This window comes from Rattus norvegicus, chromosome 7 (assembly GCF_036323735.1).
Source record: "Rattus norvegicus strain BN/NHsdMcwi chromosome 7, GRCr8, whole genome shotgun sequence".
NCBI lineage: Eukaryota > Metazoa > Chordata > Mammalia > Rodentia > Muridae > Rattus > Rattus norvegicus.
This window is the reverse complement of record NC_086025.1, coordinates 126,535,134-126,559,230: the sequence shown is the minus strand read 5'-3', so window position 1 is coordinate 126,559,230 and position 24,097 is coordinate 126,535,134. Positions and strand designations below refer to the sequence as shown.

The 24,097-nt window shown below is 46.3% G+C and overlaps 1 protein-coding gene across 5 annotated transcripts in view; it reads left to right on the top strand.

Moving 5' to 3' along the window:
* The window catches only part of Prickle1 (prickle planar cell polarity protein 1), a 95,995-nt gene that overhangs the window by 55,351 nt on the left and 16,547 nt on the right, over positions 1–24,097 (top strand). The window contains exon 1 of one of the 5 annotated variants that reach the window (XM_006242215.5): positions 6,796–7,142. The exons of 3 other annotated variants lie outside the window; for them this stretch is intronic. The gene's annotated coding sequence lies outside the window, so the exon portion shown is untranslated. Of the gene's footprint in view, positions 1–6,795; positions 7,143–21,676; positions 22,250–24,097 lie in introns of those variants that run through there. One more of the 5 variants, NM_199396.1, reaches the window with a different exon arrangement.

Sequence of the window (24,097 nt, the reverse complement as noted above, 5' to 3'; positions counted from 1 at the left end):
ATATTTGGACAACCACTTATTCTTTGACAGGGGAGTCCACACATTTACAAAAATGGTAATGTTTTTCCCATCACCAAAGAAGTGCGGTATAGGTGACAGCAAGGGCTGGGGACAGGGCTCAGCATAAAGTACCAGGCACAACAGGACCCGCCTAAAAGGTGGGCACACTGCTGTGCACCTCTAACTCCAGCGCTGAATTCAGTGGGCGTCGGGACACAGGTAGACACCCGGAATCATTGGCCAGACAGCCTAGGTGAGCCAGATTCCCTCCCAGACCTTGTCTCAAAACTAGAGCGGGAAAGAAGGAAGACTGGCCATCCCTGCCCCCCATACACACACAGCTTCCCAACATACACATAGACCACACACTGGTGCACATGTACACTAAGGAGAAGAGGCTGGGAGAAACAATGGATATGAATGGGGATACTAAGTGGCGGAGAATTTAAGAGTTTCTTAGCACACAGGCATACACGCAGGAAGATATAAATAGAAGATGTTTTAAGCCCCAGAATAGAAAATGAAGTTTCAGTTGCAAGAACCTGAACTCATTGTTTTTTATGAGATCATAAATGTGTCCTGATTTTGGGGGGGGGGGGGTGGAACGGTGTGCTGGTGAACCACTCTATTGTGATGGTGCTTCCTCAGGGAATGTGGAAAACACTGGATGAGGCTTCAGTGTTTCAGTCTTGGGGCTAGAGTGCACGCTTCATTGAGTAGCTCCCAGTGCACAGTGAGGTTGTACCCATGTCTCACTTTATAATAACATTTGAGGGAGACGCACTGAAGCTTTGAAGAGAGAGAACAACCCAGAAATGAAGAAAGCATTGAACATATATAAAAGAACCAGGGAGTAAATTACCTACAGACAAGAGCATCGCTAACCCGTCTACACACTCACCAGCCCAACGATCCTTTGTAGCCATAAAGCTAAAGACTACTGAGTGACCGCTGTGTGCTGGAATTCTCCATTGCATCAGCGAGAGCCTCAAATGGAAGTCTTACCTTGTGAGCTTATCCAGCATAGGAGCAGACCCTAAACAAGAACGCTTTGCAACACGCCTCCTGTGTCATATATAGTTAGGGACTGTGTAGGCCAGTAACCCCAGAAAGGTGCAGAACAGAGGTCACGGAAAACAGATGATGCTGTCCTTGATGAGAGCCAGGCAGAGTACACAGATGACAACCTCGTCATTTGTTTTAGTGCAGGGCATTAAAAAAACTGACTTTGCTCACATTCGCCACAGATTCTATACTCAGATGTGCCCCCCCAAACCCCTAAAATTACTTCTTGACAAAAAAAAATCTGTCAGTCTCTCTGGGAGGTTTTATATATATAAAATAATATATATAACAATATATATGTAACAATATATATATATATGACTATATATATATAATAACAGATAGATAGATAGATAGATAGATAGATAGATAGATAGATAGATAGATAGATAGATAGATAGATAGATAGAAAGAAAGTAGCTGTCTTCCAACACCCCAGAAGAGGGCACCCAATCCCATGACAGATGGTTGTGAGCCACCATGTGGTTGCTGGGATTTGAACTCAGGACCTCTGGAAGAGCAGTCAGTGCTCTTAACCCCTGAGCCATCTCTCCAGTCCACTCTGGTAGGTTTTGCTTGTTTGTTTTTGGTTTGGTTTGGTTTGGTTTTTCCTGAATCTTTTATTTGGTTTAGCACTAGAGCCGTCCCTTCAGGCCTGGGAGCACAGACCTTAGGAAGGAAGGGAGGAATTCGGGTGTGATTGGTTAGCCAGCACTAGGATGGATGGAGTGGAGGTGGGAACAGGGATCAGGACAGGTCAGAGCCCCGCACCTGATCCTGTCTTTAACAAAGGAGGGTGTTTGCTTGCTTTTAGAAATCCTTGGCATCCAAGAATGTACAGGTTCTGCCTCTGAAGGAAAAACAAACACCTTGTAAGTAAACTTTGGTCCTAAACAAATGGAGCTCTCCCCCGGCTCCCCCTTTCCCCCCGCCCCCTGCTTGCAGAACCATTGTCTGGGCATCCTGTGGTTGCTGTAGACACATAGAGTTCTCCAAGTGCTGGGGAGCCCTAAGGGTAAACCTGTCAGTGGGTATTGAACCTCCACATCTCTTCTCCCATGGACTAGGTATGATTTGACCAAATAAGGTTTGGGTATTTATTTGGTTGGTTGGTTTGGGGCTTTACTTTTTTGAAACAGGGTTTCGCTATGTACTCCTGGCTGTCCTGGAACTCACTGTGTAGACCAGGCTGGCCTCAAACTCACAGAGATTCTGCCTCTGCCTCCTGAGTGCTGGGATTAAAGGTGTTTGCCACCACTGCCCTCCCTGGCTGGAGGTTGATTTCCAAGGAATTGAAATAAGGCTGGCTGAGCACAGCACTAACGAAAACCAGAACCTCCCAGGGCACCCTGTAGGTGCTGCTGTCTCCAAGATTCACCCTCTAGAATTTCCTGTTGCATCTCGCAGGCCAGGGTACTTCTTTAACCCTATTTCCATCCACATCTGCAAAAGTCACCTGGATACCTAAAGAGTAGGGTTTTATAGACGTAACTTGCTGCCCACCCAGGCCTACTACGTGCTAAAGATTCCGTCTCCAAAGCCAGCTCGCATTCCTCCTGGCAGCAAGAGCAAGGATCAAGAACCAACAATTGGAGAGGACACTCTTGGGAGTAAGTGGTGGTTAGACAGATATCACCCCATGTTTAGGAAGAACAGAATCCAGTGCCCTTGACTGCTCTTTGTCCCAGGCAGGATGAGCTCTTAGAAGCTATGGGGGCACCACAGCAAGGGGTGAACAGCCCTGTCCTCTAGGCTGGGCCACTGCTTTTGAAGTGTGGTGATCCAGGGCTGGTGCCAAGTAGAGAAGTCCTTTGTTTTACAACAGTGAGACCCGAGGAGGCAGCTGATAAGACCTGGGGCCCTGGTGTGAAAATGACCCTTTGACCTGGGAAGAGTCCTCAGATAAGCCAGCCCCTGCATTGTACCCAGCCACATTTTATTGGGCTCTTTACAGACCAAGGCATGCAGATAATGACATTCCAGGCCGGTCTGCACAGACTTATTTTAAGATTGCCCAACTCTAAAAAAGGTCTTTGAGAAAATAGTCCCACATTAGAGGAGTCAACCTATAGTTATTTAATAAAAAAAAAAAATGCCAGGAAGAAAAAAATATAAATGAAACCCAATTGTACCCTCTCTTTTACCCAAGGAAAAGTTAAGATTTCTGCTTTAAAATTATCTTGATCACCTCCCACAGCAAACCGAATGGATGCCTCGTTAGTAAGAGCCATCGGGAGAAAGGGAAGTGCAGAAACAAGAAATGGCAATCTTCGGGGTTGGGGATTTAGCTCAGTGGCAGAGCGCTTGCCTAGGAAGCGCAAGGCCCTGGGTTTGGTCCCCAGCTCCGAAAAAAAAGAACCAAAAAAAAAAAAAAAGAAAGAAATGGCAATCTTTTTTAAGGTGGTGTTTCAGTTGGAAGTGTCCTGTATCTGGACGGTTCATTCATTACTCAGCCACTCAACAAACCTTTGTCTGATGCCTGCCGGGCTCGAGCTGCCCAGCTAGTGTTGACTTCAGGCACAGAGCACAGCGTTCTGGTAACGTGTCCTTGGAGTCAGTCTCCTACCCAGCCCAGTACAGGCACAGACCCAAACACTTGACCGTGAAGGATGAGCAGAAGGCAGAGGGGTCAGGACGGGCTGCTGGTCCCTCCTGCTCCATGCTGGAGTTTTCTGGAACTGCATTCTGAAGTGTGTTTTAAATTAAGGGTTTCATTTTCCCCTTTCCAGCAGCTCTTTGGATATTTGTGTCCAAGGGTGCTTTCCAGCTTTCCCTCGTGTGAGCCTAAATGCATCTCTAGACAGTCTCCCAAAATAGAATTTTCCACTCCAGAACGGGAAGCTATAGCTGAGACGGAGAATTTAGGGTAAATGCCATGCAACCTTCATTTGAAGTTGGAAACTCTCGCCTCGCAGGCCTTCAGGCCCCTCAGTGACTGCACCGGAACTAGGGACAGCCTCCTCCAGGAGTCTCCGCTCCAAGGGAGTGAATGGAGTTGCCTCTATGTGACAGTTAGCTTCAGCCAGTTCCCAAATGTACACCCCTGTCTCTCCTTCCCCCCACACACCTGCCCTCCACTGCTCCATCCCCCACCACACACACACACACACACACACACACACACACACACCTGTCCTCTGATCCTAGCAATGGCACATTGGCTTAAACCATCTCCTGCATCCTCCTGGTGTCCACTGCCCTGCATGCAGTCCCAGCTTTCGTAAAGAATTCAGAAAATTCCAGGACTCCCCAGCCTGGAGAACTAAGCAAACACGTATCATTCTGTGGATTAGAAACACGAGTCCAAAGGACAGAGATCTTCTGGCCACTCAGTGGCAGAGGCAGAACCTTAAGCCAAAGCCAGACCTCCCCCTCTACCAGAGAAATAGGACCACGGACTTCAGCTCCCCAAGAATTGGAAGCTGCCACTGTCTGACAGGGTCCCCTTCTCCTGCATCACTCTGATACCTCTCTTCCCCTCTGTGTTTGAAACCAGGCAACTCTGGGATGTTTCCTGAATGCTTCTCCTAAAGCAAGTTTCTCTCCAGATCACTGAGCTCTAAATCAGCAGATCTCAACCTTGCTGACGCCGAGACCCTTTAATAGAGTTTCTCGTGTTGTGATGACCCCCAACCATAAAATTATTTGGTTGCTATTTCATAATTGTAAATTTGCTACTGTTATGAATCGTAATGTAAATCTCTCATACTCAGGATATCTTTTTTTTTTATCAGTTACTACTGTACTTTATTGTGTTCAACCAAATCACCATGTTACAAAAATAGCAAGCTGCCATAATAAAAAATAAGGCTCCTCTATCCAGCACCAGATAGCATCATTTTACTTTCAAGCCTAGAAATTGCACACTTGTATATAAACCAATCGAAGATGAGGATTGAGAGTTCATCTTGGTGGATTTTTCCTTTGATGAATATGAAGTGTCCTTCCTTATCTTTTTTGATGACTTTTAATTGAAAATTGATTTTATTTGATATTAGAATGGCTACTCCAGCTTGCTTCTTCTGACCATTTGCTTGGAAAGTTGTTTTCCAGCCTTTCACTCTGAGGTAGTGTCTGTCTTTGTCTCTGAGGTGTGTTTCCTGTAGGCAGCAGAATGCAGGGTCCTCATTGCGTATCCAGTTTGTTAATCTATGTCTTTTTATTGGGGAGTTGAGGCCATTGATGTTGAGAGATATTAAGGAATAGTGATTATTGCTTCCCGTTATATTCATATTTGGATGTGAGGTTATGTTTGTGTGCTTTCATTCTCTTTGTTTTGTTGCCAAGACGATTAGTTTCTTGCTTCTTCTAGGGTATAGCTTGCCTCCTTATGTTGGGCTTTACCCTTTATTATCCTTTGTAGTGCTGGATTTGTAGAAAGATATTGTGTAAATTTGTTTTTGTCATGGAATATCTTGGTTTCTCCATCTATGTTAATTGAGAGTTTTGCAGGATACAGTAACCTGGGCTGGCATTTGTGTTCTCTTAGGGTCTGTGTGACATCTGTCCAGGATCTTCTGGCCTTCATCATACTCAGGATATCTAACAAGTGACCCCCACAGGTTGAGAACAGCTGCTCTAGAGGAATGCTCTGTATGAAGTAATCCTTTATCCCTAGTCCTGTGGACCAGAACATGCTGTATCCCAATGTATAAAACTCGGGCCCAGACCAATAAAGGTTAGTGCTGCAGGAGAGATTTACAGCTTTGCCTTTTCTTTTCCCCACAAACAAGAGTTTGTTTGTGGGAATCACCGAATTCGTGATATTCAGACTCACTTGAACTTTAGGCTAAAATGTCCAAGAAGTTCGGGGTATTCTCACAGGGAGGTATGCTGGACTGAGTTGTTACTGTGTTACGAGATACAGTATCGGAGGATCCTTTACAAAGATACATAGTGTCGGGCCAACACTCTACCCCTCTCCCCTTCCTGTTCCCTCTTTCCTCCTCAGAGCCAGAGTCTCTGTACTCTTCAATTTCCACTGTAACCATTATAAAAGGTAATTTTCACGAATTCTTATTTCTTATTCTTAATAACTGGTCGCTCATACCTTTAAGCAATCCCAGCATTCACCTAGGCAGAGGCAGGTGGATCTCTGTGAATTTGAGCCTGGTTTACATAGTGAGTTCCATGACAGCCAAAAAAGGAAAGAAGAATGTAATAACTGGGGGTTGGAGAGATGGCTCAGTGGTTAAGAGCACTGACTGTTCTTCCAGAGGTCCTGAGTTCAAATCCCAGCAACCACATGGTGGATGCCCTCTTCTGGTTGTGTGTGTGTGTGTATGTGTGTGTGTGTGTGTGTGTAGACAGAGCACTCACAAACATAAGATACATGAATATATCTTTTAAAAGGAGAAAAAAATAAATGTAATAACTGTTTCAATCATATTAAAATGACTTTTCACTGTCATCTGATTTCCAGAGCTAACTTGCAAAGATTCATGAATAGCCAACCTGATAGATTGATTCAAATGAGGCCGAAATCATCATAGCTTATATATATATATATATATATATATATATATATATATATATATATATATATATATATGAGTCTATGCCTTCACAGGCCCTTTTTTTAAATTGGATATTTCTTTATTTACATTTCAAATGTTCTTCCCTTTCTCAATTTCCAGTCTATAAGCCTCCTATCCCCTCCCGCTCCCCTTCTTCTATAAGGGTGTTCCCCTCCCCATCCATCTGCCCTTACCACCCCCCTCAACATTCGCTTACACTGGGGGTCCAACCTTGGCAAGGGCTTCTCCTTCCATTGGTCATAGCTTATATACTGATAAAAACCGTAGGAATGGGTACTCTTAGCCTGTAGTGTATCCTCAGATAGGTATTTATCTTGCTCTGTGGCTAATGAGCAAACGCTCATACTGTCAGTCTAGTGACTGAAGCCAGCTATAAGCTTATGTGTAGTCTGGCACATGACTGACAGTAGCCATCTTCTGTTTCTGTGCATTAACCCAACGCAGATGCTGTGGCTTTGAGGATGTCCATCAACATCATTTAGGCTGTGCAGTTGACTCCACGCAGTGCTGTCTTCAAAGATGGCGCGATGAGGATTTGAGGTTAGTTCTTCCAGGAGCTTCTTCCTTACGGTAATAGGATAATAACAGCTCAAAAAAATTTATTACATGCAGTAAAACAAACCAGAAGGCTGAGCAAGAAAAGAGCCGCTGACTAGTATCAGAAGAAAAGCAAAGGAGATCGTAACAGTTAGAGGAAGAAGTGGAATCATTGCCAGATGGACCCATTTGTCAGTGGTCAAATTGAAAGGCACAGCAGCTTATGGGAGCAAGAGATGGGAAACTGCCCCAATCCCAGTGAATGGGCATACCTCCATGTATAGAACGTTCCAAGTCTCCTTCCAGCTTTTGTCTATAAGGGTCCTGTGTTTTCTTTGCTTTTGGCTTTGTGTATATAACTTGATCTGCTTAGTGTTTTCCCCAAATATTCCCTGACCCCCAAATGGCAGGTGATCTGCCTGTTGTGTGTCACATGTTAACATTAATGAAGACGCTGAAGTCAGAGAGGCAGCCTTCTTGATCATCAGCCTTCCTCTGCAGGACCGCACTAACCTCAAAATGGAGTTCATGCAGAGTTATGGGATCTGCCTATAGTCACAGCCACTCGGGAGGTTAAAGTGGCAAGATTGTGTCCCCGCAGAAGCTGGAGTCCAGACTGTGTAGAAGGGAGGGAGGGAGGCGCTAATAACTCTTCCTTTGCCTGTGGAAACATAAACCAAGATACTTTAAACATTTTTTAATCCAACTGAACTTTTTAAAACCAAAGGTTTTATAGCAATCAAAAATAAAAGTTTTGATATAGACAAAAAAAAAAATGGCGCTAAGTGGAAACTTCAACAGAGCTTAGCTTTGCATGATGGCTGCGTTTCTAGAAAAAAAAAAGGAGTAAAAATAAAATTGAGAATGCTGTCAAAAATGGAGCCTTATGCATAAGAAATATGTTGAAAACGCAGAAACTGCCTAAGTAAAGTTAACCATTGCCTGTGTCCAAAATGGTAGGCTTGGATAGTAGATGACGGAATGGCTCTGATTTCTAAATTTCTTAGCTCATGGTTTTTTTTTTAAATCCCATTTAGCAAACATTTTTGGGAGGCTATGTATGGTTTTTAAAGGTTCTATGCATTAAAACCAGTACCGCGAGCCACTTCAAAATACTAGTCCTCCTAACCCACTTTAAGGACAGACTGACTTCCACTGGAGAAAGACATTTTGACAAAGATGAGTGAGAGTCCTCAAATCAGTTATGCTTGCCCATTGTTTCAGGGGAGGGATGAGATTCACTCACCCATGTGCGGGCTCTGTGGGGAAACAGGAAGGCATGGTGGGGTCCTGGAAGAATTTTGCAGTAACTGGCTAGTGATTGTGATTTTGAAGGGGCTCTCGGCTTTTATTGCACGAACGTGCCACACTTACTTAGAGCTGGTAAATTAAGGTCGATATCTGTAGATAGATCCGTAGTTCCTAAGCCAGTCACAAGCTGCAGTTACCTAGGGAGGATATTTGCCATATGATCATGTACCTCACGATTCTGATTTACTGAACACATGGGATAGGCTGGAGACTCCTCTGTCGTATGAGAGGCTTCCCACGTGATATTCCCACAGCTAGCTCAGGGAGCCCATACTGCTGTCTGATACCTGGTAATCTAGGCAACTTACTTCCCAGCTGCAATGCCCATATAATCAGCAGAAAATTCCTCAGAGAGATGGTTGTGTTATTTTTGCCCACGTTGGCTCTGAGCTCCTCGGGATCAGGCAATCGGCCTGCTTCCGCTCCCTGAGTAGCTGGGACTGCAAGTATTAGGTAGACACAAATAAAAACATGTAATCCATTTTATAGTCGTTCTTTTGGAATAGTCGTCATGGCAAAATAATTTCATCTTTCCCCAAATCACTGGCCTCCGGCCCACATTACACATGTGGGTTCACACAGACACACCACACGCACACACAAATACACAAACACATCTCCAAATCCAGCAGGAAACATGGAAGAGTAGTGGTCGATGGCCCATTGGATCATGACCAAGGAGCTATGAAGTGGCCACAGAAGCTGAGCCGCCATCTTGGAGTCCTGCTTGCACAAAGAGAAAGGTGAAGTGTTGACCAGAAAAGAAAGCAAAGAGCGTTCAACGATGCACACCGTCTAGATTGCTGGGGGACTTCCTTTAACGAGTGGCTGTCACTTCTGCTATTCATTTACATTCTTGCTACATGGGAGAGACCTGTACCATGCCTGCAAATCTTCCACCTCTTCCTCGGGGCATTTAACACACACTGCAGACATCCTTACCAGCTCTGACACCCCTTCCCTAACTGGGAGGCAGCCCCCGTGTACTGCTTAGCTCAGATCCTCTGCTAGCCAGATATGGTTGTTAGAGGCAGGGACTACTTGGTTCCCAGCTGGGACATTTTCCTTAGAGTCACGTGAATGATAGTTAAATGGTCTCCTTGTTCCCAACCCATGCCATTTCCTCTCTGGCCCAAGGGGACAAGTTCAGGAGCTTGCCTGCCTCTAAGGACTGTGCTCTGGGCTCCCAGACCCCTTAGCTCTCTAAGTGTCCTCCTAGTTTAGGACATTTTCCCTCAAACCCTAGCATTTCTTCATACCTTGTTTCCTCTCTGTTTAAGAAAACTGATATTCCACCGCCATCTAACGTTTAGAACTTCTAAAATCCACACTTGACTTTTTTTGTATAAGAAGAAATGTTTTGGGGTTTTTTGTTGGTTTTGTTTGTTTGTTTGTTTGTTTTGTTTTGTTTTGTTTTGGATTTAATTTTTTTCTTTCTTTTTTTGACACAGAATCTCACTCTGTAGCCCAGACTAGTCTGGAACTTGCCATGTAGCCAAGATTGGGCTGGAACGCACAATAATCCTCCTGCCTCAGCCTCCTGAGCGTTGAGATTACACTCCAGCTCAGCGTCCCTCACTGACGGACACGTCTAGTCTAGGTAGACCTTCTCTTCTGAGGTGCGGTGACCTGTCTTTGAGCTGCATTGTGGCATTCGGTTTTGTGGGGAATTCCGGGGATTTTTTTTTTTAAATGCATATCTTAATGTTGTCACTACTCAAAACTCCAAAGAACCTGTTCTCTTGTGTAAACCAGTGTGAGGGAAGTCTGAACACGCTCATTCCAGATGGTAGACACTGAACCTCGCCTCACTGGATAAGTAACAGGTGTGAGGCCTCTGACAGCTGAATTGAGCCAAAAAAGTCCTGAATAATTTATGCAGGTCTGCGGTCTGTGGGGCAGTCCAGGTAGAGGTTGTTAATCCCAGATTTAGAATGTGCCGATTTCAGGAAGGGATGCTTAAAATGAATTTTCATGTGTGGCCCTTATCTTTGGCCTAGGTGAAAAAGTCAAAATTAACTCGGTTTACCATTATCCATGGGTTTAACATCTTCTGTTGGCTTCTAAGCAGAATCGGAGCTCGCCGTGATCATATGTTTCGATTTATGCTTTAAAATATTACAAGATGGCCAATACCGGGGGATAAGAACCTTTTAAACCGTCTTTAATTTCAGTGTAACTGCGAAGTCTGCGTAGTCTTCTTATAAACTGAATTTTGCTTCAGAGAAGCAAAGAGAAGCAGCATGTGGTTTGTGTGTCTGTGGCTCTTCTCCACCTGGTTTGCGTTAGGAAGCCATGGAAGCTAAGTCGGGAAGCTCTCTAGAGAAAGCCTCCCAGCAAGGAACAGACACAGGAGAGAGACATCTGAACGCCCCGAGCCCCTCCCCCAAAAAAAGCACATTCCAGTGAAAAGAGTGGGTCCTTGGTAGTTGAGATTAGAGAACAGAAAAATAAATGGTTTTTAAAAATCGTAACTAAGGAGGACCCCAGTTAAGTAGTTCCCATATTTCCCTTTGAGAACCATCCCCCCCCCCAAAAATAGATCTTAAAAAGAAAAACAAACCTTGGATATCCATCGTTCCCAGGCCATATTCTACATCAACAGCTGCTGGTTCCTTAACTCCTCGGAAGAGAGGAAGAAAGGAAGAAGCTAGTGGGGATGCTCAAGGCATCCTCAGGGGTCAGGAGTGTGTCATTTTGAAAACTCCTGGCACAGCATGAAGATGCTTGGTGCTGCTTATACCACTGTTTGGCCTCTTTAAAGAAAGAAAAATTTATATATATACATATATGTCTATATATGTATGTATAGATGTATGTATATATAGTATATATATTTTTTTACTTTGCACATGATATGTGTGTATATGCATATTCATGTGCATACAGATGCACATAGAAGTGGGTATATATGCACATATGTCCACATGTGTAGCGGTCAGAGGTCAAACAGGTATGATTCAGTTGCTGTGCTGAAATAAGGTCTCTGGCTGCTTGCCAAGTCACTGTCACACTGCCTAGCCAGCGAGCCTCAGGAAGCATTTTATTTCATTATCTTAGCCACGGGTGCCCTCATGTTGCTTTTCAAACGTGGACTCTGGGGACCTCACACAGGTCCTCAAGCTTGCAAGACCTTAGTGGTCCAGCTACTCTCCAGCCCTGGGTCTTAATCTTTGGAGTGGTGGCTCCTTCCCAAGAGGTTCTTTAACCAAATTGTCAGATCTTTCAAAAACAAAAGTATGTTCACCCCCTCAAATACAGTCTGACACAGGACACAAAAGCCTCCTATATGCTGCTTCCCATCACTCTTCAGGAAATTGCTCCGTCCTCCTTAGACACACTCTCCCCAAAAGCAGGAGGATGGTGAAGTATCCCAGTGGGTAGGACTCTTGCCTAGCACACGTGACACTCGGATCTGAGCCCCACAGAACCTCCTGCACCCTCATCCAAAGTGTTGCAGAGGTTCCTGGGATCCCATTAGATCATACTGTAGAAAGATTAGCAAAAGCCACTGGTCAAAGAAATGTGGCTTCCTCCGTCTGTTCTGCCAGCGACTAGGGAATCAGTCTTCAGCTGCCACTAGAGTTTGTTTATATGGAAGGAAGTGGATTCTCCACTAGCCTCGTTCCGAGCCCTCGCAGGCTCCCATTATTTAAGCTGGTCTGCAGAAAATCTTTGTTGGGCAAGCTTGTCAGCAGAACTGCCTGCAGGCGCTGCCAGACACTTAAGGATTCTATGGCTGCTTTCTTCCCTCCCCTTCTTTATTGTCACAACTGAAGAACGTTAGTTGACTTTTTTTTTTTTTTAAAGCATGATGGTCCTATGACTTGAGCTGTAATCAATTTATCTGACAAGTTTATAATGGTTGCATTATTCCAGGGTCTTTGGCTTTGGGGGTGTCATGTGAGGTAGCAGAATGGGTTACACAGAGCCTCATTGGAGCAGATCTTGAGGTCTGTCCTTTGCTCCACATAAGGTCTTCTAGTTGAGGGGGTGATGGGCAAGCCACTGATGAGGTGCAAGAGTGATATCCTAGTGAGAGCGCAGGACACACTGACGTGGCTGTGACAGCCAGGCCACCAAACATCCGTCGTGCAGAGATCTCAATAAGCTGGTTGTGTTGTGTTGGGACAATCGGAGGTGTGTCTGCGAGATTGGAATGGCACAGTCAACTTCAACAATTCGAGGAATCTCCAGACTCAGGGAGACGTTCCTAGCGTATTTGCCTTTGAGCTACGCAAATGTTTGGTTCTGCAGGTCAGCAAAGTAATATATTACCTGAGAGCTGCCCTAAAAGAGGCTGACAGCCATTCAGCCATTACTTCATTATTGGCTAGAACAACCTGGCGTTCAGATTTCTAGCATAGTTTTCTATGTTCTAGTGCTGCCTCTAAGGGAAAAGTCAGGGAAAGCAAAACGCTTTATTTAGCTATTCACCCCCTCTGCTATGCCGGGCATGGTGACTTTTCCCGGGACTCTGGAGGCAGAGCTCTGTGAGTTTGAGGCCAGTCCGGTCCCCATAATGAATTCTGGGCCATCCAGAGCTATGCAATAGATTGTCTTTTAAAACAAAACAACACGGGGTTGGGGATTTAGCTCAGTGGTAGAGCGCTTGCCTAGCAAGCGCAAGGCCCTGGGTTCAGTCCCCAGCTCTGAAAAATAGAAAACAAAACAAAACAAAACAACACAACTCTGCTTTAGAAACAAATGATACAGTAGCTCAAAAGGATAAGCTGTGATGTGAGACTCAGACTTGAACCCAGGCTTCTCTGCTAACTAAAAACTTATATTGTTAGAGGAACTTAAAAATATACATACGGAACTGACTGAGTGCCTACAATACAGCTTCTCCGTCAGGCGAAGCCCTAGTATCAGTAACGAAGAGTCCATCAGACATCCTTGCGTTCTTGCCTAATATATATCCAAGATAGTGACACCACATAATATGTCCCAGATTACTCCAGTTCTAATACACGTTTGATGCCCGACTATATATGGATTCTACCACCGCCTCTAAGTCACAAACTGTTTCCCGGAAGGAAATCACTGTGCCATGTCCTCAAGGGACACCACAAGGAAAAACTCTTCCTCTCTGAAGGGTGTGACTGATGTCTGAAGTTCCAGGTCAACCCAGACCCCACGTGTACACCCAACAAACAATGTCAGCACACCAAGCATCGTGAGGAAGGCACAGCCACCGTTTGCTTTCAAACTCCCCTCTCTGCAGACACCTTCCACCCTCAGCCTACTGAGCCTGCGCAGGACTCTGCGCATGCGCAGGCTCACTTCAGTTTCTCTGTGGGACGTCCTGTGAGAGGGTTACTAATCTCCTGTGGCTTCACATTTTACTTTTGTATCTGAAAAAACTTCAGTTTTACTTTCAGTGTAGTGTATAACTAACTGGCTGTTAATGGCCTGCATCCATCTGAAAGTCCCGCGTCTGAGGCTGAGTCAAAGGATGCTGACTTGGACAGTTTTTTCTGGAAGATCATTTAACCCTCTGTCTCAGGATGTTGTACTCTTGCAGCCTTCTGAAAGGCTTCCTGGCTTCTACGCCTCACATAAACTAGTCATGTTAGCCAGTCTCCACCATTCAATTTTCACCGTGCACCGCACCGCACCGCACCGCACACCATATGGTGAGCACTCGGAAAGCATTCAGGTTAGAGAGGAGATAGATGGCTATAGCCCAAATTATAAGATGACTAATCAGGGTGGAATGTCATTTGCTGTGATCTGTGTTAATTCTGCAATTCAGCGTAGGAGTCTCCATTAAGAATATTAGCTGGACACTGAACCACTTGGGATAGAATGGTAAGGGGGACTGGGACCCTTCGGGAATATTGATGGAGCTAGAAAACACAGCTTTTTTTTTTTTTTTTTTTTTTAATTTCATGTATATGAGTATACTGTAGCTGTCTTCAGATACCAGAAGAGGGCATCAGATCCCATTACAGATGGCTGTGAGCCATCACGTGGTAGCTGGGAGTTGAACTCAGCACCTCCGGAAGAGCAGTCAGTGCTCTTAACCACTGAGCTATCTCTCTAGGCCAGAGTTTCTGACAGGAAAAAAATAAACAAACAAAAATTTGGAGGGCCTGGTCTGACTAAGACAGCAATCCTGAAGCCTGTGGGTTGTGTGGAGCAGTGTGGACATAACATGGCAGCCTCCTGGACTGGTTTTTTTTGTTTGTTTGTTTGTTTTGTTTTTTGTTTTCTTTTCTTTTTTTCGGAGCTGGGGACTGAACCCAGGGCCTTAGCGCTCTACCACTGAGCTAAATCCCCAACCCCTCCTGGACTGTTCTGAATTCAGACTTGACATAGGACTTAACCAGGCTACACGGTAGCTAACATCTCCAAGTCTTCTAAGACATGTCAGGGTTGGGCACAGGGTCATGAAACAGCCTTGAAGGGGTGCAAACCAGCCATTGTAGAGGCAAAGACGAGATAGAATTTGGGACAGGCGACTGAGGGATGCTGGGGACTGCAAATGGAAAGACTTCTTTCGTGCCCCAGAAGTGTGAGAAAAAAAAATCTGAGGAAGAGACTGTAAAGTAAGAATGTGCTGTCTCATGAGGGAGAATGAACGCAGGACCTCAAAGCAGACAGCAGACTTAGAGCTTCACTGTGTGCACAGGCTTGCCAGCAGTCCCTCTGCTCAAAGCTGTGCTCTTGCCTAAAACAACAGAAACGAGAGCGATCTTGGGAGTACCCGGACGTGTGTAGCCTAGGAGGATGCAGCCAGAGCTCAGGAGGCTCCAGTCTACCATGACTGGATCTTGCTCTTCCTCAGAGTGCCATGCCCTCACCAGGATTTAAGGGACCAAGGAGGGTATTGCTTTAGGCATTATGGCTTAAAAATCAGGACTAGCCTATTAGTTTAGTTTATGTGGGATCCCATAAGCCAACACAAAAATTAAATTCCTTTAAATATTAAAGCTAGAACATTGAAGCCTGGTATGACATATCACCTCTGTGATCTGAGTACTAGGGGAACTCAGAAAGGATTGCTGCAAGTTTGAGGTCATCCTGTGCTCAACAGCTCTACAGGAAGTCTACAGGAAGTTCCAGGTACCTGAGCTACATAGTGAGACACACACACACACACACACACACACACAGAACCTCAAATTAATCGACAAAATTATTTTTTGATGTATTTACTTTTGGTGTCTGTGACGGCCAAAGGACAGCTCTTCTTGCTAGAACTCCATCTTTCTTGTCACCATATGGGACCCAAGGATGGCTCTTTTTCCTCTCCCTCTTCTTCTTCCCTCTTTTCCTTCTTCCTCCCCCTCTCTTCCTGCTCCTCTACCCTCTTCCTCTTCCTCCTCTTCCTCCTCCCCTTTCCGTTCTAGGGATAAAACAAAGACTCACACATAACAAGCAGTAACGTCAGTGAGCCATACCCCAGCACTCACTTTTCGTAAACATCCCAAGTAAAGAATAGCAGATTTACGAAGGAATATACGAATACTTAGTGGACAAGGTCCCAAGTCATTCTATGGAGGCTCACACAGGAGCAAGCAAAGTATTCGCACTCATCAGGAGCTACTGTGTGCCAGGCAGCTTATCTGAAGGACCAGGCCAGAGATCATCAAACAGAAACAACAGGACTTTGCAGACTTTTAATGCAAACTCAGTGCTGGAGAAACTGAAGGTCCAGATGAACACAGGCAGAAAGGAAATGCCAAAGTAACTTGGTCAAAGACAGTTACTTATCTAGAACTAAGTGCGATCTGAGAGCATCAGGCCAGCCACAGCTCTTAAACCAGTCTCCCATGCGAGATCACCCTTTCTGTTCCCACTGTTGCAGAAAGGGGGGCGGGATCTCAGATAAGATAAAGAAACACTGTAGCATGCTCAGCTGAACCTTTCTTCTTGGCAAGAGGCTTTGGGCTGCCTGAAATAATTCTTTGTTGGTGCCCCTCTGAAAATAACTTGGTTACTTATGGCATCCAGTTAAAACGTTCAAAGCTGGCCCGCCGGCACTTTCAACTCTCTTAGCTGGTGCGGAGTTTAAGAGGCAGACAGAAACAGAGGATACACAAAACTGATTTGAACAAGTAGCACATAAACCAAACGTTCTATAATCTAAAATTTGCCACGAAACACTATGCCTTTGGTATTTCATTTGAACACAGCTGCACTGCAGACCATACCAACCACCACCACTACTTCACCATTTGGACCGCTGCCCTGGTACTCAGTAGGGTAGGTTGTGTTCACGGACTCTCCTAATTGGAAGATTATGGGCATCTATTTTGTGGGGATCTATTTCACAGTGATGGACTTGAGCTCTTTTCTTTGTGTAGTGTAAGCATTATAATTCATTTTATGTATATATATGTATATAACATTTACATATATTTTATATATATATGGATATTTTACCTCATGTATGTAAAGCATGTACACATATGCACCACTCACAGGTCCAGTGTCCTCCAAGGTTAGAAGAGGTGGTAAGAAACCCTAGGTCCAAAATTACCAATGGTTGGGAGCTGCCCCATGGGTGCTGGGACTAGAACCTGGGTCCTCTTGCAAGGGTAGCCAATGCTCTTAACCACTGAGCCATCTCTCCAGCACCTAGGTATCATTATATTTTGAAGGTGATCAAACATGAGAGCATTTCAGTTTAGAAATGTAAATCCTCTGGTCGCCTTGTGTTCTCTGACTTTCCTGTTGTCGTTTGAAGTGAAGAATTTATGTCAGGGTCAGCTTCCGTTCCCTCTCAAACAAGCCACCCGGAGTGCACTGACTCACTTGGGCCACCCCTCATCCCTGTGTCCTGTCCAGCCCCCATAAAACTTCCTCAGATGAGGGAGGCCCTGCCACCCCTGTCTTGACTGCTGTGGGCCTTTCTGACTCTTCCCACCTGCTGTTCTGGGTTCCTGGCCCTGTTTCTTTCACCCCCATGTCTAACCAGAACACATAGATGGCTTTGCCAGTTTCTGGAAGGATCTGTGGCTCCCCACTGACCTGGAGTATCTTGTGTCTCTGTGGTGGCTGCACAGCCATTCACACCCTGGGTGTGCATTTGGTCACACTTCCAGGTGCCTCCCCCTTCCCCGGGGTGTCTTTGTTCCCCAGCCTGAGGTGGCTCAGCCTGGTCTAAAGCTATTCCTCCTTCAGTGCCCCTCAACTGACTGTCCTGATTGACAGCACTGGGGCGACACAGGCCACCAGCGCTCTTCTTGCTCCACTCTGGACAGCTTACTTATGTTATAAATAGAATCTGAACGTGGTAGTTTGAAATGGCTCTACCCTCCCCCTAAAAAGAGCATTTTGTTCATTACATGCTGTCAATATTTTGCTGTGCGTGTACTGTAAGTTTTCAGTTAAACACTGTAGCCCTGACACCTGAATGTATTTTAAATATGGTGCCATGGTACAGCCCTTTCAATGCCTTTCAGAAGGTTCAATTCCTTTTAGAAGGTTCCTCCTTGATGTTTTCCCATGTTGGTAGTTTTCCAGTAGTGGAGTTGAAAGATGTTTGTATTAAACCCCAGACCTGAAGAAGCTGAGAAGGTTGAAGGTCAGACTCTGAGGCAACCTTCTCATATATATACTGGACACAAGTTTGTTTATCCAACATAGCTCCGGGTATGAGAGTGCCTGAGAGTAGTTGGGAGTGAAGGGAAGAGCAGGCAGAGGCTGCTCCTGCTAGCCTAACTAGCTGCTTCCTGAGCAAACATCCCCTAAGTACCGCAGATCTCAATTCGTCACCGGGCTTGGGCTGAGGTCCCCAGACAGTACAGCTGCAAGCAGCTATCTGGTGTTGGCGTCATGACCAGCCTTCAGCCTCCTGGATAAAAACACAGGAGAGCTGATAGAGTGTTGGAACAGGCAGCAGCTTGATGTGGAAGACCGGGCATGTGGGCTGGGACTTGCTCAGAGCTACGGCACTCTTATCTGGATCTGCGTCAAAAGATCTGTTTTATTTAAAACAAATGGCTGTGTCCCACCTCCCCTCCCTGCCCAGAGGCTTTAAAATTGACCTTCCCCAGACACAGGCATTTTAGAGATGGGAAGCTCACCGTCAATAAAAGCTAGCCTTAGAGACTGGGATCTATCCCAGTGTTGGCCAAGTACCTGCTGAGAGAACAGGCCAGGGTACTTTGAAGTGAAGATGGCCCCACTGGTTGAGGTGGGGATGAGGGTGGGGGATGGGTGGCTGAGAGGTTTGGAGTCGTAAATACAATGGGACGGAGTGTAGAAACTGTTGGAGAACCAGTGCTCTCTAATCATGATGCTTTAAATATAATCAAAGGGTAAAGAAAGTAATTGGAGACCTCGTGAAGCTGAAACTTATCATAAACCCCCATAATGCCCCTCACTCCAGAAGGACCTTGCCACCTGCCTTCCAGCCCTTCCCTATCGAGGAGGAGGCTCGCTAATGGGAATAAGAACTTCCAATGCTCAGCGGTCTACCAAGCCACAACGGAAGCATTTGGTACCAACTTGCAAAGATAAGACAGATCGAGAGCTGCAGTCACTCCTCCAGCACTTGGCTCCTTGATCGGAACAAGAATTGGGACTCATTCTACAAACGTACGGTTCGGGGATTCCGTACATTGTGAAAACCAAATTGCTGTCCTGTATCACGACCTCGCTGAAGACCACAGCCATACTTGCTTGTCAGCTGCCCCCCACAGTTAGGTGAACGGATGAGAAGGTATAATGAAACCGTTACCCCAGTTTCAGAAATGTATTCATCCCGATCACTGATAGTTCATTACCGGTGCTTTTAAAATGTTCAAAAATCAAAAGCAATACGGTCTAGGAGGAAGTCTGTATTTTGCTTCTCTTTGTATGTGCGTTTGTGTTATGTATGCACACATGCAAGTGTGTGTGTATGTGTAGGTCCCCTCACCTATGTATGACCACGTACAGGCCAAAAGCTGACACTGGTTGTCTTCCTTTATTGCTGTCTTCCTTAGTTCTGAGACAGGGTCGCCCACTGGACCTAGAGCTTGTGGTCTCCACCAGACTGGCTGGTTAGTGAACGCCTAGGGCCCTCAGTCTCTCTTACAGATTCAGCAGATGTTACAGATGTGCACAGCCACACTTAGCTTCCTGCACCGATGGTAGGAACGCTAGGATGTTTGTGCTTGCGCAACAAGGAAGTTATCCAGCGAGCCACCTTCCCAGCCCAGGGAAATGTGTTACAAAAGAAACCAAGGTCACCATTGGGAACTAGCACCACGACCTGCTTCCTTTATCGCTTTCTACCAGACAAGATAAGGCTAGCTGGCTTTTGACAAAATAGTGGCTCTTTGTTTCCCTGCCCTTGGTACATTTGTTTTCCTAAAACAACCCCACCCTTAGGACAACTGCTTAAGTTTAGAAATGAAGTTACTTGAATAAGATATGGACCAGAGAAGACCGTTTGAGAATCATACATTGACTTCACTGGGGCTCAGTGCACCGTACCGCTATGCACTAGGCACAATTAACCAGAACAGGGGAGTGAACACCGGAAGTCCCCGAAGAGCAGAACACAATAAGACAATGACTAAATAGGCACACAGTGCCAGGCAGTGCTAAGTATTGTGAGGCCAAAGGAGAGGGCGAGGCTTTTGAGGAGTAGGTGGGGGAGGGGACCCTCTCTTTGGAAATGACTATGGAATAGAGACCGGGATGGAGGAAGCTAAGCCCTGAGAATTTCTGAGCTTCCTTTCTCAGCCCCCTAAAGTGTGATCTTCAAATAACTGAATATTCTACCTAGCTGAAACAAAAGGACACCAGCTGGGGGCTATTGCTCCCATCTGCCTAAGTTCACTGTTGACAACCGCAGTGCCTTGCAGACCAGAATGAAAGTCCGCTTCATTCACATTGAAAGCTAGTAGGAAGTTTCTAAGTGTCCCCAAACTGCTTCCCTGGCAGGAACACAATAGAGAAGTTGATCTTACCTGTTGGGAATGTAGCAAACGGTATTTACAAGTAGTTACCTTGTAACACCACCACAGTGGCTACATTTAATACAGATAAGCCTCGCCACAGGATGTGGTGGGAGTATTTGTGCCTCCAAACATTCAGTGTGAAGTTAACTCTCCCCTAAGAGCCCTTGTTAAAAAGGGTCAGCCTGGCCCTATAGTCTGTATCTTACTGGCGTGCCAGTTTAGAGGGTGATGTCAAAGTCTGTTGACTGGTTGCGCATTTGTTCTAAGGATGCCTTTAGCTGATGTGTTCTCTGAGAAGGTCAAACAGAACGAAGTAGGAAAAGGGGAAATTGAGACAGGTGTGGTGGTTTGCACTTGGGAGGCCCGGCTAGGGTACACAGCAAGTCTGAAGTCAGCCTAGACAGTATGGAAAACTCTGTCCAAAAATAAAATAGTAAAATTTGACAAAAGCCACGAGTTAAAGAGCAGTCTGACTCAGATACAACTCTCACTGGTGAGTTTCACAGATCCACAGGGAAATGGGCCCATTAGACGTTTTCCCACAAACTCCCATGTCCTCGGGCCAGAGGGACCTCTTGTTCTCTGGGATTCTTCTGGAAAATTTGAATCCACTTGAATCGCAAAATAACGGTTTGTGATGTCTGTAGCAGTAGTGTTTCTAACCTACTCTAACAGAGCCAGGACCCTTTGGTCGCTATCACTTAAAAACAAACAAACAAAAACAAAAACTGGCAACTTAAAAAACCCAGCTTGTCCTCGCTGCCTCACAGTGCATCAGAGATGACAGGGTTTGGCCGCGCAGCTATTTATTTGAGGGATCTATTTATGGCAACCTGCGTATTTTTAAATCAGTTACAATAGGCTATTGTTCTCTTATATAAATAAATATATGGTGAAAAAATCACTGTACGGCTTTAGAAGTAGAAACTGGTGGCATTCGAGGAGCGATTATGCAATAGCATTTTACGGAGGCTGGAGCACCTAGGTTTAGGCTTGTTCTTTACCCTTCTCTTGGCATTCCCTCACCCCTCAGCTGTTACCCCAACTAAAGCTTGTAGCTTAGAATGTGGATTCTCCTGATTCCTAATTCCTAATGATCATTACTAATTGTCGTTGCTTCCTGGGCTCGCTTTGAGGTCCAGTTTTTGCTTCTCTGAGCCCTTTCTGCCGACAGCTGAAGTCAAATTCCTCTCTGAGAGCCCCTATAAATAGCACAGAAACAAGATTAGCAGGGACGTGCGGTGGGGCGTTTTCTTGTGTTTCTAGGATGGGAGTTAAAAACTCTTCCTAGTTCCCTAAGTGCACCGTGTGCCTGACTGCTTTGCTTTTGCCCCCGTTTACTGATAAAAACAAATCTCCGGCTCTAAGCCGCAGGAATTGCTTTTAAATGCGAGAAAGTCTTAAGGGGGAGAATTCGTATGCTAATGAGCCTTTCCAAGTGAGAACTGGGTGGAACGCGCCATTTGCTGGCATTGTTATGGACAGCCTAGAGATGATTCGTGTATTGCTGTAGCCCTGTGGGGCTGGGGGTGTAAAGCCCAGCCTAGCTCCTCCCCAGCCCAGCGTGTGGGGCCGTGAGTTCGAGGCTCAGCACCGCCCCCTCGCACACTCGCGTGCACCTGCGGGCGGGGGAAGTTTACAGAAGCTTCCAGGGGCGTCTGCAGCGCGCTGGCCACAGTTCTGTGCCACCGGGGATGGAGTGCGGCGGGCGGCGGAGCTCCGGCGTCTGGGTAACTTTTCTAGGAATGCCGTGCTCGGGCGGGCCCGGGTGGACACCTGCCAGAGGACGGTCAGCGTGACAGTTCCTGGAAAGCTAGCGGAGCGACCGCAACCGGCGGCCCCGAGCCGGAGCCGAGCTGGAGGTGGAGCACGGAGCGGAGGCGAACACAAACGGTCTGTGCGCCCGGGGGACCAGGTCCGGGTCGGGGTCTGGGTCGCTGGGTGGACAGGCGCGCAGTGCTTGCTGGATGCGGGCACGGGGCAGGGACTGTCGCCCGGTGGAAGGGACTGTCGCCCGGTGGAAGGGACCGGATCGCGGGGACAGGAGCGCGGGGTGGGCGCTGGCCTCCGCAGTGCTGCCGGGGCGTCCGGCAGACTGGGACGAGGCGCCCCCTTGCGGCGGGAGAGGCCGCCGCCTCCCTGGCGCAGGACCGAGGTTGCTTGCCCAAGGGTCTGGGTGGCCCAGCGGTGCTCACTGCCGCTGTGTCCCTGAAACCGGTGACATCCTTCCTCCTAGCCGGGTCTTTAAAGCTCGGGCTAAGCCGTGTGCAGATAAAGTGGGCGGTGTGTAGAGTTTCTTTCACAACTCGAGTCTTGTCGCATACTTTATGGAAGTGTTTTCTCGGAAAGCGCGGCCGGTGAGAGCTGTAAGTTTCACAAAGGGGATGTTGTTCTGGAGCCAACAGGTGACGGGGGTGAAACCCGAGTCTCTGTGTACATTGGAGTCAGGTCTGGCCGACGTTTCCTTGGGCCGCTGCCGAAAATAGAAATTCGGAAAAAAAAAAAAAAGAATCAGTAAGAGATTGACGGGAACACAGTTTTGAGAAAATGTGTCTCCCACTGGAAATTGATGGTGTTGGTAGACATGGCTTTGCGTGATTTGTCACAGGCCACAGTACGCAGGCTTAGATCTCCCCAGAAGTGTGTCTCTGGCAAAGCACCATGCCTTGTCATGGAATTTCCTCCTTTTGTTAAGCAGTCTGCCCCGGAATGTACTCGAGTGAAGTTAGAATGCTGTCGAAGAGTTACACATTCCCTCTTAGAAAAACTGCATAGTGTTTTGGCAACTGGTGGCCCATAACAGCTGGGGAAATGGGCGAGTTTGGGTGGAGGTTTACCTGGAAAATACCCAGTGGCAAATGTCCAAATGCCACCGATTGCTGGCGTGAAGTAGTGCTTTAAATAGGGAAGTTAGTTTGCATTAGCAACCTTCCGATGGGTTGGTTACGCGTGGTCTTCCACTACAAATAACGCCGACTTGGGTTATGTTAGCAGTGCCTTTTGTCTCTGTGGGCAACAGGCACTGACTGTTCTTTGCATGTGTTTGAAAACATTAATCATCACGTTGTGTGTGTTTGCTGGGACCTTCAAATCTTGACTCCAACTTTTGCTCACTCTGGGTTCATTTTTAAAGTAAGGGTCTAAGCAAGGAGACGTGTATATTTTGAGGACAGAAGTATGCAGACTTGCATGCTACCACATTTGTCCTCAGTTACCCTTATTTGACCTGTGTGTTTAGCTTGAAAGAATAAGGAACGTGGGGTGACATCCTCAGTGCGCCAGGGTCTTGTTAACAAGCAGATTAACAAAGAGGTCTGTTCATGTTTGAGGCTCAAAGGGTGGCACTTAGCAGCAGGGGGCACCTAAGGAATTTCAGCCCAGTGATTTCACAGATCCATTATCTGTTCAGGTAATTAAAGAGCCTCATAAGGATCCTATACTATTAACAGCCATCTTCACACAGCAGCCAGTGTGGAGATCGATTGGGAGGATTGACAATCAGTGATACGATCTTAGACTGCAAGGTCATGAAAACATCGACAGATACTGGAAAGATTTAGGTGTGTGGGTACTTTGCCTGCATGCACATGTATGTGTACCACAGGCATGCCCAGTGCCATGGGTTCTCAGGAACTGGAGTTACAGACAGTTGTGACGTGCCACATGGGGTGCTGGGAATTGAACCTAGATCCTCTAGAGAAGAGCAGCCCATGCTCTTAACTGCCGAGCCACCCCTCCTGC